At 37.5% G+C, this 19,469-nt stretch overlaps 1 pseudogene; it reads right to left on the minus strand.

Moving 5' to 3' along the window:
* Positions 1-440: 440 nt before the first annotated feature.
* On the minus strand, positions 441-11,676 carry LOC129473102 (elongation factor 1-alpha 1-like; annotated as a pseudogene).
* Positions 11,677-19,469: the final 7,793 nt, after the last annotated feature.

A 19,469-nucleotide genomic window follows, 5' to 3' on the forward strand; every position in this document is an offset into this window, starting at 1 on the left:
ATTTAGTCTCCTGGCCTACAAAACTTTTAATATTACTAACTGACTCTTTTTTTTCTGATTAAACTTAGTTTTAACAAAACTTAGTTTTAACAGGTCTCAAAATTCTGTGACAGGTTTTTGGTTGTTTTCATTAAAAAGTACTGATTTTAGGGTGTCTGTAAATCTCAGCTGATCAGGAGGCTGAGGCAAGAGAATTGCTTGAACCCTGGAGGCAGAGGTTGCAGTGAGCTGAGATCACGCCATTGCCTGGGTGACTGTGTGAGACTCTGTCTCCAAAAAAAAAAAAAAAAAAAGCACTGATTTTAAAAACTAATAAAACTACCACACATTTAAAAAAAAAAAAAAATGGGTCCACAAAACATTCTCCTTTGCTTCTGAAGGTTTTATGCTGCATTGTTATCATTAACCAATCTTTTACTGTTAAACTAAAGTGACCAATTGAAACAAAAAGTTCTGAGATCATTCTTTTACCACTGATTAAGATTGGGGTGGTAGGTATTAGGGATAATATTCATTTAGCCTTCTGAGGCATCTGGGTAGACTTGGTGACTTTGCCAGCTTCAGAAGCTTTCTTGTCCACTGCTTTGATGACACCCGTAGTAACTGTCTATCTCATATCATGAACAGCAAAACGACCCAGAAGAGAATAGTCAGAGAGGCTGTCAACACACATGGGCTTGTCAGGAACCATATCAACAATGGCAGCACCATCAGATTTCAAGAATTTAGGGCCATCTTCCAGCTTATTACCAGAATAGTATTCAATCTTTTCCTTCAGCTCAGCAGACTTGCAAACAATGTGAGCTGTGTGGCAATCCAGTACAGGGACATAGCCACCAGTGATTTGTTCTGGCTGGTTCAGGATAATCACCTGAGCAGTGAATCCAGCTGCTTCCATTTACGGCTCATTTTTGCTGCCACCAGCAACATTGTCACAACAAATATCTTTGACAGACACATTCTTGACATTGAAGCACATATTGTCCCCAAAAAGAGCTTCACTCAAAAGATTCATGTTGCATTTTAGCAGACTTTACTTCAGTTGTAACATTGACTGGAGCAAAGATGTAACATTGACTCGAGCAAAGCCCACCGTGCTGGGCTTGAGAACATGCCTCCACTCGGCCCACAGGGACAATATCAATACCTCCAATTTTGTAGACATCCTGGGGAGGCAGATAGAAGGGCTTGTTAGTTGGATGAGTTGGTAGTCCAGAGCTTGAGGCAGTGTGGTTCCACTGGCGCTGACATCTTTACAGGTGACTCTCCATCCCGTGAAACAAGACATGTGAGCACTTGGTTCTCATATTAGTCAGGGTTCTCTAGATGAACAGGACTAACAGAATAGATGTTTATGTGGCTTGGCTGTGTCCCCACCCAAATCTCATCTTGAATTCTCACATGTTGTGGGCGGGACCTGGTGGGAGGTGGTTGAATCATGGGGGTGGGTCTTTCCCATGCCATTCTCATGATGGTGAGTAGGTCTCATGAGATCTGATCGTTTTATAAGGGGGAGTTTTCCTGCACGAGCTCTCTTTCTTTGCCTGCGGCCATCAATGTAAAATGTGACTTGCTCTTCCTTGCCTTCCACCATGATTGTAAGGCCTCCCAGCCACTTGGAACTGTAAATCCATTAAAACTCTTTCTTTTGTAAATTTCCCAGTCTTGGGTATGTCTTTACCAGCAGTGTGAAAATGGACTAATATAGATGTATATGAAAGGGAGTTTATTAAGGAGTATTGACTCACACAATCACAGGGTGAAGTTCTCCATCTGCAAGCTGAGGAACAAGGAAGCCAATTCAAGTCCCAAAACCTCAAAAGTAGGAAAGCTAACAGTGCAGCCTTCAGTTCGTGACTGAAGGCCCAAGAGCCCCTGCAAACCACTGGTGTAGGTCCAAGATTCCAAAAGCTAAAGAACTTGGAATCTGATATTAGAGGGCAGGAAGCATCAATGATGGGAGAAAGATGGAGACCAGAAGAGTTAACCAGTCTAGCCACACTGGCAGATTAGATGGTGCCCACCCAGATTGAGGGAGAGGGTCTTCACAGAGGTAATTAAGTTAAAATGAGGTCATTAAGTTGGGCTCTAATCCAATTCAATCAGTATCCTTAAAAGAAGAGGATATTAGATACACGGGGGAAGACCTAGTAAAGACACAGAGAGAAGACAACATCTACAAGCAAGGAGTGAGACTTCAGAAGATGTCAATCCTGCCAACACCTTGACCTTGGACTTCTGGTCTCCAGAACTATGATAAAATATATTTCTGCTGTTTAAGTTACCCAGTTGTGGTACTTTGTTATGACAGCTCTAGCAAAACAATACACATAGTAAGAGATTTTGTTTGGACTGACAAATGAAATATGCTTTAAAATTTGTTTTCTGGTTTTGAGGAAGTAGCTTAAGCCAAAGAGAAACAAAGCCATGATTTGTTTTTTAGTTACAGTATAGCCAAACATCATCTAATTGAGTTTTTGAATATGTGGTCTAAACTTGGAAAAGATTAAGCTTACTTATGAGTCAACATCTTATTCTTTTGTATTTTATTTGCATTCTTCTCTTGGCAAATAATGATATGCTTTTGCTTTTCAGAAAAGTACGTGGATTTTGGGAGGTGGGAGGGTTAACCTTGCATATTGGGGTGTATTTATTACCTTCATATATGAAAGAAATAGTCCAAATTCATTCTGGACTTAGTGGTAAGAAAGAAAGCATTGCACAACATCCCAAATGTTTCGGTGACAGTTGGGAATTCCTAATGTGGCTCTGACTTCTATGTGGGAATCAAAGAGGTTTCAGTGACTTTCTTTGCTTGCTATTTCTAGTCTTCAAAGGCCCTTTGAGTTATGTACTATACAACAGAATATTCTCTTTGACATTAAAAACTTTGGTCCATCAGTATTTTCAACCAAAACATATTATACCCCCTCTGAGTACAGTGCAGAGAAACAAAAAAGAAATAAAAGGATCAGATTCTGGCTTTCAAAGAAATTCCTAATCCAAACACAGAAAAGTCTGGCAGGATCCTTCATCAATAAGGTAATGGCAAGCCAAAGAAAAACCCAAACGAGGAAGAATGGAAATAGAGGAAGCAAGGAAGAGCCTCTTCCATCTTCCACTACCAGAGAGAGAGAGAACAAGCCTAGTATCTCAGATCTTGCTCGTGTTTCCTACCTATTCATGTTTAGCAGAATATAAACCAAACAGCAAGAATGGAAAGAAGAATGTGAATCCTTTGTCCCGAGTGATACCCTCTGCTTTGTGCTGAACCTGCAAAAGAAACATGCCGTGGAGAATCTGGGAAAGCAGCACCGGAAACATTCAACTCCACCACAAGACCTTTGCACAGAACAAAACACCCTTCTCTCCAATCCACTCTCAGTGAGAATCTCAGTGAATTCATTGAATGTGAACACATAAAATGGGAAATTGACGATTCTGAGCCATCATTCTACTTTATCCTCAATTGTTCCTCTAAACCACCTCCTTTCTTAACTTACCTGTGAAGTATTTATGAAAACAATAATGACATATGCGGTTGAGGAAGAAATTGATTTATTAACAATAAGACATGCTAGAGAAACATATGTAACTCTATTGTCTCAATGAATTATAGCATCACTAATTCTGAGAAAAAGATCATTCTGAATTGAGGAAAAGCTGATTTATATGATGCTTTAAAGAAAAGTATAATTATACTTAAGTTCATACAGTAGTTGGGACTAAGTAATATTGTTTGTACAATACTTCTCAGTTTTTATAGATCTTTCAATAACCCTATTATGAAAGAATTATTGTATTCTGTCTTCACAGTTGACAAAACTAAGACCCAAAGACTAAATGACTTGCCCCAGGGTACTCACATGATAAATATTGTTCATATTTTTGAGACTATATTAAGAGTGGTCAAATAGAAGTTTTTCAGGGGCCCTCAATTCTGAGAAGGGTAAATTAATACTCAGATTATAAAATATGTGTTTAAGATACATGTATATATATATAATGTTTGGAAATAGTCTGCCTAAAAGACATGAAAATTATTTTTTCTCAAGAATCTAAACTATGCTTTTCTAAGCATGTATGTGTGATACTAATTTTCTTTTTAAAAAGTTTTTTTAATATACTATGAAAAATAAAACTTCGGCCCTGTTTCTGCCTGAATTAGTGTAGACTTTCAGCTAATTGAGTCAGTTAATGACTTTTTAAAAACTGTACATTAAAGAGGTAACATTCTTTTCTCTGTGCTCTGTTTTAAGTGCCACAGTATTAAAAAGGGCAAGGGGTTGGGAGAATGAAGTACAACCTCGTTCTATATTTAATTTTTTTTCTACAAGGGTCCAGCAATATAGCAGATGTTAAAAGTGACATTTATAGTTCTGGGAACAAAGTGATACACTGCTACCATAGGGAGTTACAGCCAAATCTGGGGAGGGGGTATAGAAAGAGAAAGCATATACTGAATTCTTCTGGGGTGCCTTGAAAAGGGAAACTGAAGCACAAAACGTGATGCAAAAAAAGAAGCTTAAAATGGAAAGCAATTCATAGTCTATTGTTGAGGAAAAAAGCAAGGTCACAAAAAGTAATATTTAATGTGAGCCCATTTATTTACAAATGCATCATATATAGACATAGATATGACATATCTATGTAAATACAGCAGAGAAAAATATCTAAAAATCAATACTACAAGATGTCAACAGTGCTTAGAGTATGATTTTCTTTTCTCTTTTTGATTATCTGTAGTTTCTGAAGCTTATTATAAACAATATAACTTTTTTTTTTTTTTTTTTTTTTTTTTTTTTTTTTTTTTTTTTTTGAGACGGAGTCTCGCTCTGTCGCCCAGGCTGGAGTGCAGTGGCGCAGTCTCGGCTCACTGCAAGCTCCGCCTCCCGGGTTCACGCCATTCTCCTGCCTCAGCCTCTCCGAGTAGCTGGGACTACAGGCGCCCGCCACCACGCCCGGCTAATTTTTTTTTGTATTTTTAGTAGAGACGGGGTTTCACCGTGGTCTCGATCTCCTGACCTCGTGATCCGCCCGCCTCGGCCTCCCAAAGTGCTGGGATTACAAGCGTGAGCCACCGCGCCCGGCCACAATATAACTTTTGAAATGTTTAAGTTTATGCTTAGATAATTTTGGATAGTCTAATGAAACATGACACGTGTATATAGGCTTGCACTCTGTGTGTAACTCCAGTAACACACTTCACATTACACTAGTCAGTGCTTGTCATCTGTCTTCTTCACTAAACTCTGAGCTCCTTGAGATCAGGACAGGGTCCTGTACTTCCAGATACTAAATTCCTAAAAAAGGAAAAAGAATGAAATTAATGTGTATGTGTATTATCAAACTGAATTCCTATAACAACATTGCAATCATTATCATCTCCATTTTACAGATGAAAAAATTGAAGCTTAGAGATATTAAGTAACTTAGCTAATGTCCTTCCGTTAAGAACTGATAAAGAACTTAGATTCAGACACATATCTGCCTGAGCCCAAACTGATATTAGTGTTAGGTGTTGACGTGAATTAAATGGAAGAAAGAAAGCAAGAAGGGCGAGCCATGCAGACCTAGGAAATGTTTAAAGTTTGAATGTAAAGCAAATGAATAGAATATAAAATAAAATATACATTAAGCAATTACTTAAAATGTGTATATAAAATACACATATAATGATCTAGAATGTTCTCCCTCACTGGTACATCCCTCACTGGTTCAATTAAGAAAGTTGTAGAAGAGATTTCTGCCCTGAGAGGAGATGCTGTTAGGTGATACCATGGACTATCCAACTTGTTTCTCCTCCAATATTTTATTAGGATCAGTCTCCCAATTTTTTTTAATGACAGCCTCAGGTGATTTTAGGAACAAACTTGTTTATTTCCTTTGGCATGCTCTTCATTTGGTGGCAATGCATCCTGGGGTCACATAAATAAAAACAGCAATTAGAGGAAGTTTAGCAGCAGTGAAAGGACAAATGAAAAACAAGAGAAAGGCTCTTTGTTGCAATGCATCAGCAAAATTTAGTCCCACAGGTTTTGTGGAGTGTTTTTTAATAATTGAAAGTTATGCCAAAAGTAGTGTCTCTGGGACTTTATGCTTAACTATTATGATACCTTTAATTAAAGAAGATATACCCATAGGTAAATGCTTAGGGCATACTAAGAAAATAGGACAGGCTCAGGTTATCTAAAAGTGTGGAAGATGTAGTTGATTTCCTCTCTGAGGTTCATATTTAGAATAAGCTTGATAAAACCAGTCACCAAATAACTCAGGAATGTGGATGTAAATGAGAGAGGTCTAACAAGGAGTGCAATTTAAAGCTACCAGCTACCTACCTTGTCTAAGTTCACACATTTTTTTTTTTTTTTTTTTTTTTTTTTTTGGCGCGATCTCAGCTCACTGCAACCTCCACTTTCCAGGTTCAAGTGATTCTCCTGCCTCAGCCTGCTGAGTAGCTGGGACTACAGGCACACACCACCACGCCCAGCTACATTTTTCTGTATTTTTAGTAGAGACAGGGTTTCACCACGTTGGCCAGAATAGTTTTGATCTCCTGACCTTGTGATCCACCCGCCTCGGCCTCCCGAAGTGCTGGGATTACAGGCGTGAGACACCATGCCCAGCCCACACATTCTTAATTTGTCCCTGACTATAGGGTAAATCCTAAGGCATGAAGGTTGGGCTAAAAAATGGAAAATTCAGGTTGTTCATTCTTTGAATGTTTCTCAGGCACATGACCAAAGAAAGTTGCTCCATTCAGAAAGTGGAACTTGATTTTTCTCCTAGATTATGAGTCACATGGACACTAATATTAGAAGTGCTACATAGAGTATTTAATAAATAAAAATGTCATTATATAATAACTGTTAAGTTTTGACATTCCAGAATGATATGGTTTGGCTGTGTCCCCACACAAATCTCATCTTGAATTGTAGCTCCCATAATCCACATGTACTGTAGGAGAGACCTGGTGGGAGGTAATTGAATCATGGGGACAGGTTTTTCCTGTGCTGTTCTCTTAATAGTGAATAAGTCTCATGAGATCTGATGGTTTTATAAAGAGCAGATCCCCTGCACACGCTCTTGCCTGCCACCATGTAAGACATGCCTTTGCTCCTCCTTTGCCTTCTGCCATGATTTTGAGGCTTCCGCAGCAAGGTCAAACTATGAGTCCATTAAACCTCTTTTCTTTATAAACTTCCCAGTTCAGGTATTTCTTCATAGCAGTATGAAAATGGACTAATACACAGAATATAACAAATATCTTGGATTCTCATAATGTAAATTTGTAGAAAATAGAAAATCTTTTTACCTATTTTGTTTTTTACTTAATCTCTCAATTCTTATCTAGAACCTTAAAGCTTATAATCCTTATAAGTAGCACAAAATAAATACAGTCATGCACCACATAACCACATTTTGATTAAGGACATTTTGGTCAATGATAGAACACATATACAATTATGTTCCAATAAGATTATAAGACCATTGTTTTACTATACCTTCTGTATGTTTAGATAGTTTAGATACACAAACACTTACCATTGTGTTACAATTGCCAACAGTATTCAATACAGCACTACGCTGTACAGGTTTGCAGCCTAGGACCAACAAATTAGACCATATAGCCTACGTGTGTGGTAGGCTGTACTCTCTAGGTTTGTATGAGTGCACACCATGATGATCACACAATGGTGAAATCACCTAACAATGCATTTCTCAGGTATTCCTGTTGTTATGCAATGCATGACTGTATGTCTGACAGAACTTTGTCATTATCAAGTTCAAAAAGTTCTGGCAGAATGAGACAAAGAAAGACAATCTTTTCCTGAGAAGTGATTTTGCGAGATCATAATAAAGGATTAACTACATTGATATTCCAGATACGGTTCAGGGCTCCGGGTATACAAAGATAAATAAATAGCTCCTGATCACAAAGAATGCATTGTCTGTGAGGAATGCTGACCCATAAATAGATCATTATAATATTATGAAGTAGGTGCACTAATGGAGACGTGCACATGTGCTATGTGTGCACCAAGGAGTGACCCCTAACTTAGACTGTGGCATAATGGAAGGGCTTCCTAAGTATCTATTTGAGCTGAGATCAAGAATATGTGTAGGTGTTAATCTGATAAAAGGGTAAGGATGGTGTAGAGTAGAGCAGGGAAGGACATGACTGGCAGAAGGGGCAATACAGGCAAGAGTAACTCACTGAGAAAGCACAGTGGGAGACTCTAAAAAGCTCTAAATTGCTAGATTATACATTATAAAGCAGAGAGTTAAGTGATATGGATCTACTCAAATGCCCATCAATGAGTAGAAAAAGAAAATATGATGTGATAGATATATGTATTAGAATACTACTCAGCCATAAAAAGGAGTAAAATAATGGCATTTGCAGCAAGCTGAATGGAATTGGAGACTATTATTCCAAGTAAGGTAATTCAGAAAGGGAAAACCAAACATCATGTTCTCACTCATAAGTGGGAGCCAAGCTGTGAGGATGCAAACGCATACAAATGATATAAAATATTGGACTTTGGGGACTAGGAGGAAGGGTGGGAGTATGGTGAGGGATAAAAGACTACAGATTGGGTACAATGTATACTGCTTGGGTGATGGGTGCACCAAAATCTCAGAAATCACCACTAAAGAACTTATCCATGTAACCAAACACTACATGTTCCCCAAAAAGCTATTGAAATAAAAAATTAAAAATTTAAGCAAACAATAAAACAAAATAAAGAGATATGGGACTACAGAGTTAGGTAGAGAACAGATAATAGAAAAGAATATTTACCACATAAAAAAAATTTATCCTTGAAGAGTTATTGAAGGATTTAATGCAATCACATGGTATCATCACACCTAAATTTGAAATGGATCACTTTGGTGGTCACTTGGAAAATGTATGTGCAGACTAAGGGCTGTGGCTTGAATGAGAAACATGGGGAGAAAGGACATTTTTTTTTTAAGTGAAAAAAGAAGAACTCACACAAAAGTGTAAAGGGAATAGGCAAAGAAGTATCAATAGAAGAAAAAGACTGTTGTGTTACGATTGTTAAAGAAGTGAAATGTCCTTTTGATAAATCAAAAGAGAATAAAAGCAGCAAATGAACAAGATCAATCCAAGAGGACAATTCCTGAAAGATATCTGATAGAATTATAATTAGGAAATCATTAATGCCTTTAATCTTTAAGAAGAGCAGTTTCCTTTGAGCAGTAAGAGCAAGAAACTAGAGTGTCATGGTTCATGGAGAAAATGAGGGATAAAGAAGAGCTAGTGATAGAATGAACATTTAGAGAAGTTGGTGTATTATTTAAAAAAAAAGAAGAAGGGGAGAACTATTGGATGACAGAGAATGGATCTCTCAGCATGGGCATGGACGAAGGTGAGTGAAGCAAGCCAGTCAAGAGAGAAAGGTTAAGATACAGAAAATAGAGAGAAGACAATGGCCCAGGGGAAGTGTAAGAAGATGAGATCTTAAAAAGTAGAAGAGTTGAAGGGGCAACCAAGCCTCCAGAAATAGGATTAAGGAGCCACACGTTTATGTCATCAATGGGAAAGTAAGAATTTGAGTAAAGTAAAATAAGGCTTAGAGCCCCAATTTTTTTTTTTTTTGAGATGAAGTCTCACTCTTGTCCCCCAGCTGGAGTACAATAGCGTGATCTCAGCTCACTGCAACCTCCACCTCCCGGGTTCAAGCGATTCTCCTGCCATAGCCTCCCAAGTAGCTGGGATTACAGGCACCTGCCACCACGCTGGCTAATTTTTGTATTTTTAGTGGAGACGGGCTTTCACCATGTTGGCCGGGCTGATCTCGAACTCCTGACCTCAGGTAATCTGCCTGCCTCAGCCTCCCAAAGTGCTGGGATTACAGGGGTGAGCCACCGTGCCCAGCCTAGAGCCCCAATTTCTTAATGAAGAGGTGACACAAGTATAAGGATTGGCCTGATGCCTAAAGACTTTGGTTTGTTTGTATTGTCTATTCTTTATAGAACAAAATATTAGACTGGTACAATACATTTATGTTAACAATTTCAAATAGCATCTGGATAATCAGTCTCTTATGACTAATCTAACCACAACTTACATCTTAAGTGTCTGAATATGCAACTTCTTTTCTCTGGGGAAATATGCTCATCAAATTCAATACAAATTCATGCCTTCATCACTGGATCTTTGTGAATGCCCAGCACACCTGTGCAGTCATCTTCTGTATTAAAGCTTGACATGCCGTCAGTAAGTCTTGTGACAAAGGGGAATGTCAGGTTTTCCCTCCTCAAGGGTACTGTTAGAAAGAACAGCTTGTTCTTGTTTAATTAGCATTGATTTTCTTGAAACTGGCTATTACCCTTAAGTCTCAATTTTTTTAATTCCTTGAGATGAAATAACACTTCATTTGTTAAGTCTTATAAAAGCAGCATTCTTTCTAATATCTTTGGCTAATTGAAGATTTTGCTACTTGTTTATATCTCATTTATTTTGTATTTAGGTCTGAGCATTTTTCTCATTATCAGAAATCTTTAATGTATGATATCAATTCATAATGGAGACAAAAGTGTAGTATTAATAAAATCTAGAGTTCCTCAAACCAGTGAATCCATATATCATGTCATACTCATCCTCTATCTTTTTTTCTAATAATAATTATATCCCATTACACCAAACACCACCATACATACCACCATGGAAACGAATGAATTGAACACATGATAAAATGTGCCACTTCTAATCTGAACACTCTTTTTCCATGGAGGCACCCACCTCTCACGGCTCTGTTTGGAGCCCAGTGCTGTATATGCTAACTGCTACATTCAAAAGACAGTCCAACTAAACCTTACTTCACAGTGGCACAGGGTTAGTCTTTGGGGAGCCATTGAGAAGCCTGAAAGATTACTTGATTTTGGATGCTTTATTAAGAAATCTAGTAATAAGCAATGTTCACATACCTTTCCTACCCCAAAATTATGTCTTTTGGAAGATATACTCATTCGAGATCTATTTTTCTGTGTTCCAGGCACTGTCCTAAAGGATTTGAAATATTCATGCAACCTATCTTCACAACAGCCCTGTTATATTTATTAGTCACATTTTCAAGAAAAACAAACTAAAAAGGTTTCGAAATTTATGTACATATCCATAACTAATTAGTGGCAAAGGAAGACCCTGGGATTCCAGATGACCAGCTAACTAAAGAAAGAGCCAAACGTAAAACTCAAGTTCCTGGCTGGTAGTCTCGTGTCACCACAGTAGGCAACCACAGTAGGCAACCACAGTGGGTGAAAATAAACATCCAATTCCCTAATAGACTTATAAATTTAAAATCTCTAAAGAGCATTTGTGGCATTGATTGATACTGACATTTTCAGTACCGAGGCTGCACTATCTTTCTTCTCTGCAGACTGAATGCTCTGAAGTTTGAAAATGATCAACCACAGAGTTTCTGGGGAACCTGAGTGATTATGCCCAAAACTGTGCTGTTCCAAGATCTCTCGGTGATAAGCTTTCAGGCCCACTCCACTGATGAATATAAATTCTTCCCCTTTCGGGGTTTTCACTTCCAGAATATTTTCAATCACCTCACCTGGGGAACACTTATTCCCCAGCAGCTTTGGCTGTGGCTTACGGTACCTTCCCTGCAAGGGTCCTCCGCGTGTTTTCCTCATAGAATCAGAGTTACAGTTCCTCTGCACCTACATCTGCTGTTGCTCTGCTGACCTCGGGCCACTGACTACATTGCTTACAGACCTTCTCAGGGCATGGCCATTTCCCTAACAATAGTCTTTAGCTGTTGATACCTGTTCCTATCTCTGGTTTCCTCTCCCTTTCTTTCTCTCTCCAGCCATAGAAAACTTCACAACAGAGCTTGTGGACCCCTGAATAAATCAGCTTTTTATTCTGATTTGCCGCCCCCATGGGCAAGGGGAAGTGATGTACGAAGTACAATAGGTGCTAGGATGTCATAACACAGTCATACCAGTCTCTATAGAAGCTGTGCCTCATATGTCAGGTGCCATTTTCAATTATAGTGGCTTTTATGGTGATTTTTTTCTCATTTACCCCATAATTTATTTTTGCATTCTAACTACATTTGGGCCCCTTATCACTTAGGAACACTTCACGTATGAAATAAATAATTACATAAATAAGTGTGACAGCCTTCATCAGTCAAACAAAAAAGGTGGTTTAATTGCTCCTGTCAGATATCTGACTTCAGGCACCAGCTTTATCTAGAATTCCAAAAACATCTGGTATTTACCACCCGGTTCTCCTTCCTCAGATTTGACCCATTCTAGGGTTCTACCTTTTGTCTCCACCCAGCAACTCGGGGCTCTTCCTCTCTAGCTGCAGCAGTTCTATGCTGCCTGCTTCTCTCAGTATCAGAAGAATCTCATCTTCATCATTTCAAATAAAATTTTTTAGACTTAACATTCATTGGACTATTTTAAATCACTTACTCATCCATAGTCAATTAGTGTAACTATGGAGAGGGCTACGCTGATTTGTTTAAACCAATCAGAATCCATCCCTGAAACTGTAAGTTTGAGGACCAGGGCCAGGGGCTAAGGAGATTTTCCCCAAAAGAAACCTGGGATATTACTACCAAGAAGCACAAGAAAAATGAATGGCAGACAACAAAGTGTCAACTGCAGAGTCCCAGCTGTCCTTAGGCACAATCGTACCTGCCAAACCCCACTCCTAATAGAAAGCATGGCCTAACTCGGTACATCAACTAATGGAGTCTTGGCTTCAGCCCTGTAACCACTCTTTGTTGCAATTCTAATTTTAAAATGTGGTTGTGAAACTTGTGCTTCTTTTAGTTGTCCATGATAGCCACATGTATATATTTCAGTCTGAGGTCAGTTAAATTCCTATATCCTTGATACCAACACTATTCTAGGTTAACACTATTAACTGCTTATCTGAAAGTATGTATTTAGTGGTGATGAGACACTTTTCTATTTTACAACCAATACTTTAAAATTTGTAAACACAAGTGCATCTGGCCTAGAAAGAAATGAGGTTCCGAAATTCATGTATACATATATTCCCTGGACATCAGTCCCTCAAAGATCAAACTAATACTACCAGGGACATAGGGCATTGTACCAGAGCATTAAAATAGTGACTCATGGTCAGTCCTTCCACTCTCACTCTTGGCACCATAAAAATCCCTCATACAAAAGAATGACTGGCGTGAACAACACAGAGGATTTTCTCTGAATACTTCATAAATTATCCATCAAATCTCCAGATCGAGTCTAATAAACTTATTTGATGGCAACTGCACATTACATCTGAGTACAATATTTCCTCCCCTCAGCCTGCTCACATTTCATCTCTGTTCATCAGCTTCAATTCATAAAATAAATGTCACATAAAACTAAATTAATTTAGGCGTGCCGTAAATTATGAACAAGTGTCTCCCAATAACATAGTCATCTGAATCCAATATCAAAGAAGCTGCATGTTTCCTACTCAATTTATCAACTAGCATATCACACAACACCTTTAGTTCTATTTATATAAAATCTCAGCCAACATTTTAAATCTTATATAATTACAAAGAAGGCAAAATGGTATAGTGGAGAGAAGAAGTTTTCGCATCAGATAGACCTGAGTCTTCCAAATACAAAGTCTGCATTTTGCTTGCTGGGGTGAAAAAGTTTTTCAACTTCTCTCATCCCGGTTTCTACAATTACAAAGTGGTGATAATTAAAACATACCTCTTTAAGTGGTTGTGAATATTAAATGGAGTCACAAACAAAACAGACCTGACCACATGCTCAATGAATGTTGGTTCCCTTACAGTCCCCTCAGATGGGTACCTGCTGTCCTCCACATCAACAATGATTAGTCATGTTGACAGTGTGCACCCTTGATTTGATTTGATGAAAATGGCCTTCAGCTCTGTTTCTGCTCCCCAAAATATGTAACTTCAGTTTAATCATGAGGAAAACATCAGACAAATCTCAGTTGAGGAACATTCTAAAAGATATCTGTATAGGAGTCCTCAAAGGTGTCAAGCTTATCAAAAATAAGGAAAGTCCAAGAAAATCTCATAGCCAAAAGGAGCCTAAAGAGACAAGAGCATTATGTAAAAAACAAAGGAAATGTGAATAGAATACAGATTTTAGTTATTAATTATGTACCAATATTGGTCCATTAATTGTAATAAATGTACCATACTAATGTAAGGTGCTAACAATAGGGGAAATAGGAGAACTCTCTGTACCATCATTTCAATTTTCCTATAAATCTAAGACATAAAATAAAAATTGTACTTAAAATATCTTTTGCAGCAACATGGATTCAGCTGGAGGCCATTATCCTCAGTGAATTAATTCAGGAACAGACCAAATATCTAATGCTCTCACGCGTATGTGGGAGCCAAGCATTGAGCACACATGGACGTAAAGAGGGAACAACAGACACTGGGGCCTTTGATAAGGGAGGGTTGGACGAGGGTGAGGATCAAAAAACTGCCTAACTGGTATTTTGATGGCTACCTGGGTGACAAAATCATTTGTACACCAAACCCCAGTGACATGCAATTTACCCATGTGACAAACCTACACATGTACCGCCTGAACCTAAAATAAAAGTTGAAAATAAATTAATAAATAAATAAGAAAACTGCAAGTTTAAAACAAGGGATTAAGCAATTCCTCTGGAGTCACCTCTGTTCTCAACCATACTGCTTCTTCTTTCTTCCTTTTTCTTTCTCCAAACTTATGTGCTCAGAGTATTGCACTTTAGAAGATACAGGATTAAAATATGAGTTTCTTACGGCCCATGGACAAGAATCCATGGAGGAAGGGCATGCTAAGTTCACACAAAAGAAGAGGCAGGGTGTCCATTAGCAAGGATCAGTGTTCAGCAAAGCTCTAAATAGCTACTATAACATGTGCCAGGTACTGAAATACGTCCTTGACATATGTTTTCTTGTTATGTTTGTTCTTCCAGCACATATATTGAAATAGATATTGTTATCATAATTTGCAGATGAGGTTTAATTTATCATGATATCACAGCTAGCAGGAATCAGAGTTAAGTTCTGTACTCCAAATTCCAGAGTCTTAAACACTGTTTATACTGCTCCCCAAAATCACAATAAAATGATAAGTTTGTCCTCAGTGGACTTCCACTTCCGTTTTTATATATGTCCCTGTCTTTAGATGTCTAGCAGCAACTGATGCCCCCTAAGCCACACAGCCATGTCTCCTATTTTTTTCAGAAAAATCTGCGTGGGAGAGTATGAAAAGGAGAAAGAGAAAGGGGAAAGTAAAATTACTAAAATTCTCTGAGCGGTTGCTATACACCAAGATACTTACTAGATACTTTACCTACTTTAATTAATTAAGACTTCATGATCTCTTCCTTTATGAGAAATTAATGTCTACTTTTAGGCACATTGTTAGTGCTTTTACCACAGCTGTCGTGAAGGGAAATTTCTTTTTAAAATTTTCTTATTTTTATAGATTCAGGAGGTATATGTGCACTTTTGCTACACGAATATATTGAGTAGCAGTGAGGTCTGATCTATTAATGCAACCATCACCCAATAGTGTATATTGTATCTATTAAGTAATTTCCCATTCCTCACCCACTTCCCACCTGCCCACCATTCCAACTGTCCAGTATCTATTATTCCGCTCTGCATGTTCATGTGTACACATTATTTAGCTCCCATTTATAAGTGAGAACATGTGGTATTTGACTGTATGTTTCTGAGTTATTTCACTTAAGATAATGGCTTCCATTTTCATCTGTGTTGCTGTGAAGATATGATTTCATTCTTTTTTATGGTTGAGTAGCATGCTATTATATATATAAAATATATATTATATTTTATATAATAAATAATATATATTTAATATATAATATATAATATATATTATATATTATATATATTTATTATATAATAATACATATTATTATATATTATATATATTTATATCATATATATATTTATACATTCAGCACTAAATACTGAAATATATAGTATTCCATGATATACACAGTGTATTACCATATATATAGTGTGTGTATACACACACACACCCCACGTTCTCTCTATCTAGTCATTGTTGATGGACACTTAGGTTAATTTCATATCTTTGATATTGTAAATAGGGCTGTGATAAGCATATCAGTGTATCAGTGTAGATATCTTTTTAATATAATGATTTCTTTCTCTTTGGGTAGATACCCAGTAGTGGGATTGCTGGATTGAATGGTAGTTCTGGTTTTAGTTTTTTGAGAAATCTCTATACCGTTTTTGATAGAAGTTGTACTAATTTACATTCATACCAACAGTGAACAAGAAATAATATTATTTCTTGACTTTTTAGTAATAGCCATTCTAACTAGTTTAAGATAATATCACATTGTCTTTTTAATTTGCATTTCTCTGGTGATCAGTGATGTTGGCTATTTTTCCACATGCTTATTGACCGTTTTTCTGTATTCTTTAAAAAATTTCTATTCATGTGCTTTGTCCACTTTTTAATGGGGTTATTTGATTTTTTTCTTGTTGACTTATCTGAGTTCCTTGTAGATTCTGGATATTAGTCCTTTGTCAGATGCATAGTTTGCAAATATTTTTTCTCATAGTATAGGTTGTTTGTTCACTCTGTTGATTATTTCTTTTGCTCTGCAGAAGCTTTATGGTTCAAGTCCTACTTGCCTATGTTTGTTTTTGTTGAATTTGCTTTTGAGGTCTTATTCATGAATTCTTTGCCTAGGCCAGAAGAGTTTTTCTGAGGTTTTCTTCTAGGAATTCTATAGTTTCAGTTTCCACATTTAAGTCTATAATCCATCTTAATGGGATTAAATGGAGTTGGTTTTTTATATGGTGAGAAACATGGGTCCCAGTTTTATTCTTCTGCATACAGCTGTCCGATTTTCCCAGCACCGTTTATTGAAGAGGCTGTCCCTTCCCCAGTGTAAGTTTGTGTCAATTTTGCTGAAGATTAGTTGGGTGTAGGTGCATGTCTTTATTTCTGGGTTCTCTATTCTGTTCCATTGATCAACATGTTTATTTTTGTACAAGTACCATGCTGTTTTGGTTACTATAGCTTTGTTGTATAATTTGAAGTCAGATAATGTGATGGCTCCAGCTTTGTTCTTTTTACTTAGAATTACTTTTTTGATTCTATATGAATTGTAGCATTTTTTTTTCTAATTCTGTGAAAAATGATGATAGGAATTGCATTGAATCCCTAGATTATTTTGGGCAGTATGGCCATTTTAATGATATTGCCTCTTCTAATTCATGAGCATGGGATGTTTTTCCATTTGTTTGTGTTGTCTATGATTTTTTTTTTTTTTTTTGAGACGGAGTCTCGCTCTGTCGCCCAGGCTGGAGTGCAGTGGTGCGATCTCGGCTCACTGCAAGCTCCGCCTCCTGGGTTCATGCCATTCTCCTGCCTCAGCCTCTCCGAGTAGCTGGGACTACAGGTGCCCACCACCACGCCCGGCTAATTTTTTTGTATTTTTAGTAGAGACGGGGTTTCACCATGGTCTCAATCTCCTGACCTCGTGATCCACCTGCCTCGGCCTCCCAAAGTGCTGGGATTACAAGCGTGAGCCACCGCGCCCGGCCTGTCTATGATTTTTTAATCAATGTTTTGTGGTTCCAGGGCTAATTTTGCTTGGCGCAATGTAGAGTTTCCTGCTCCCTCCATGCTGCTCTAGAAAGGCAGGGCTGTGTTAAATCATGGTGCTTAAGGTAATCAATTCACAAGCATGGATGAGCACCTCAATTCTGGGGAGCTCTCACTGTGCTGGAAGAGCTAGGGTTTGGCACTTAACTTCCTTCTGAGTCAGCTTCCAAATTCCATGCAGGGATTTGTGAGGCCTTTACACTTGCTTTGCCAGTACACTTGTGTGTATATGTACAGAGTAGAAGGATGGTATGAATAGGAAGAATTAACACAGAGGCATGAGAACTGAGTACGGGGAAAAGTGACTTCTGACTTTCCTGAGCTGGGTTGTTACCATGTTCACCCAGCACAAGGCACTGGCTTTAAGAAGAATAGAGAAGGAGGCTCTTCAGCACTTAAAATATATCACACCAAAAATCATCAAACGTGCTCCCAATGGCATCTGTAACTTAAGTAGCAAACTTCTCGCCTTGCCTACATTGTTAGGCCAAAGACACCAAAGAGGCTGCACATCAAAGTGAAAATGCAAAGCTGGGCATGATTCAATTTACTTTATAAAATAAAAAATCCTGCTGCCCTTTCATGAAATTATACTGTGTGCTTATAAATATGAATGTAAATGTATAACATAAAACATGAATGTTTGTATGGAATATTGTAATGAACATTTGTCATTTCTGGATGTCTAGCAAATAACCATTTTTCCTGTTTGAGGAGAAACCTAAATCCTAAAGTAAAGGTGAGACTCAGACTCCATTTCTTACTACCTAAAAAACAAGAAAGACTGTGTTCAGCCCTCTGGCAGCTAGCAGTGGGTATCAGGCATAAAATCAACCAATAGATGCCCCAACTGAGATTTTGAACATTGGAACCTTCAAACCTTGAGAGAATGATACAAGTTTAGAGAAAATTAAGACTTTAATAAAATACCAACAGAATCAGCCACAATATATAAAAAATTTTACACCATGACCAAGTAGTTTAAATTTGAAAATAAGTATAATACATCATATCAGTAGAATAAAGGACAAAATCCACATGGCCATCTAACTAGATTCAGGAAAAAAAAGCATTTTACAAAATCTAAAATCTCTTCATGACAAAACACCCAATAAACTAGAATAGTATACAACTTTCTCAATCTGATAAATAACACCTATAAAAACTAAGCTAACATCCTACTTATGGAGAAAGACTGAATGCTTTTCCCTAAGACTAGGAAGAAGACAAAAGTGTTTACTCTTGCCGCTTTTATTCAACATTGTATTGGCAGTCCTAGCCAGGATAATTTGCGAGATAATGAAAGGCAACCAGATTGAAAAGAAATGACTAAAATTATCTCCATTTTCAAGTATCATTATCTTGCATATAGAGAATCCAGAAAAAAATCACTAAAAAATTAATTTGAATGAATACATTCATTCAGCAAGTTTGTGGACTACAAGGAAAGAAATTTTATTTCGATACACTAGCAATGAACAATCTGAAAATGAAATTAAGAAAATAATTGACTTACAATGACATCAGAAAGAATTAAACACTGAGGAATAAATTTAATATAAGGGCAAGATATACACCCTAAAAACTACAGAAATATTGTTGAAATAAATAAAGAAAAAATTAATGTTTACTCAGAGCAGCTATGATAAAGTTGAGACTCAAGCAATAGCAAAGGGTCTAAGGATAAGATGCTGGCGGCAGTAGGGATTGATGTCCTGGAAACCACATCCAGTGACAATGGAGCCAGCAGCAGCATCAGCAAACTTTTCACAGGATGAAATTTTGGCTGT

The sequence above is a fragment of the Symphalangus syndactylus genome, chromosome 23 (genome assembly GCF_028878055.3).
Source record: "Symphalangus syndactylus isolate Jambi chromosome 23, NHGRI_mSymSyn1-v2.1_pri, whole genome shotgun sequence".
In the NCBI taxonomy this organism is placed as follows: Eukaryota; Metazoa; Chordata; class Mammalia; order Primates; family Hylobatidae; genus Symphalangus; species Symphalangus syndactylus.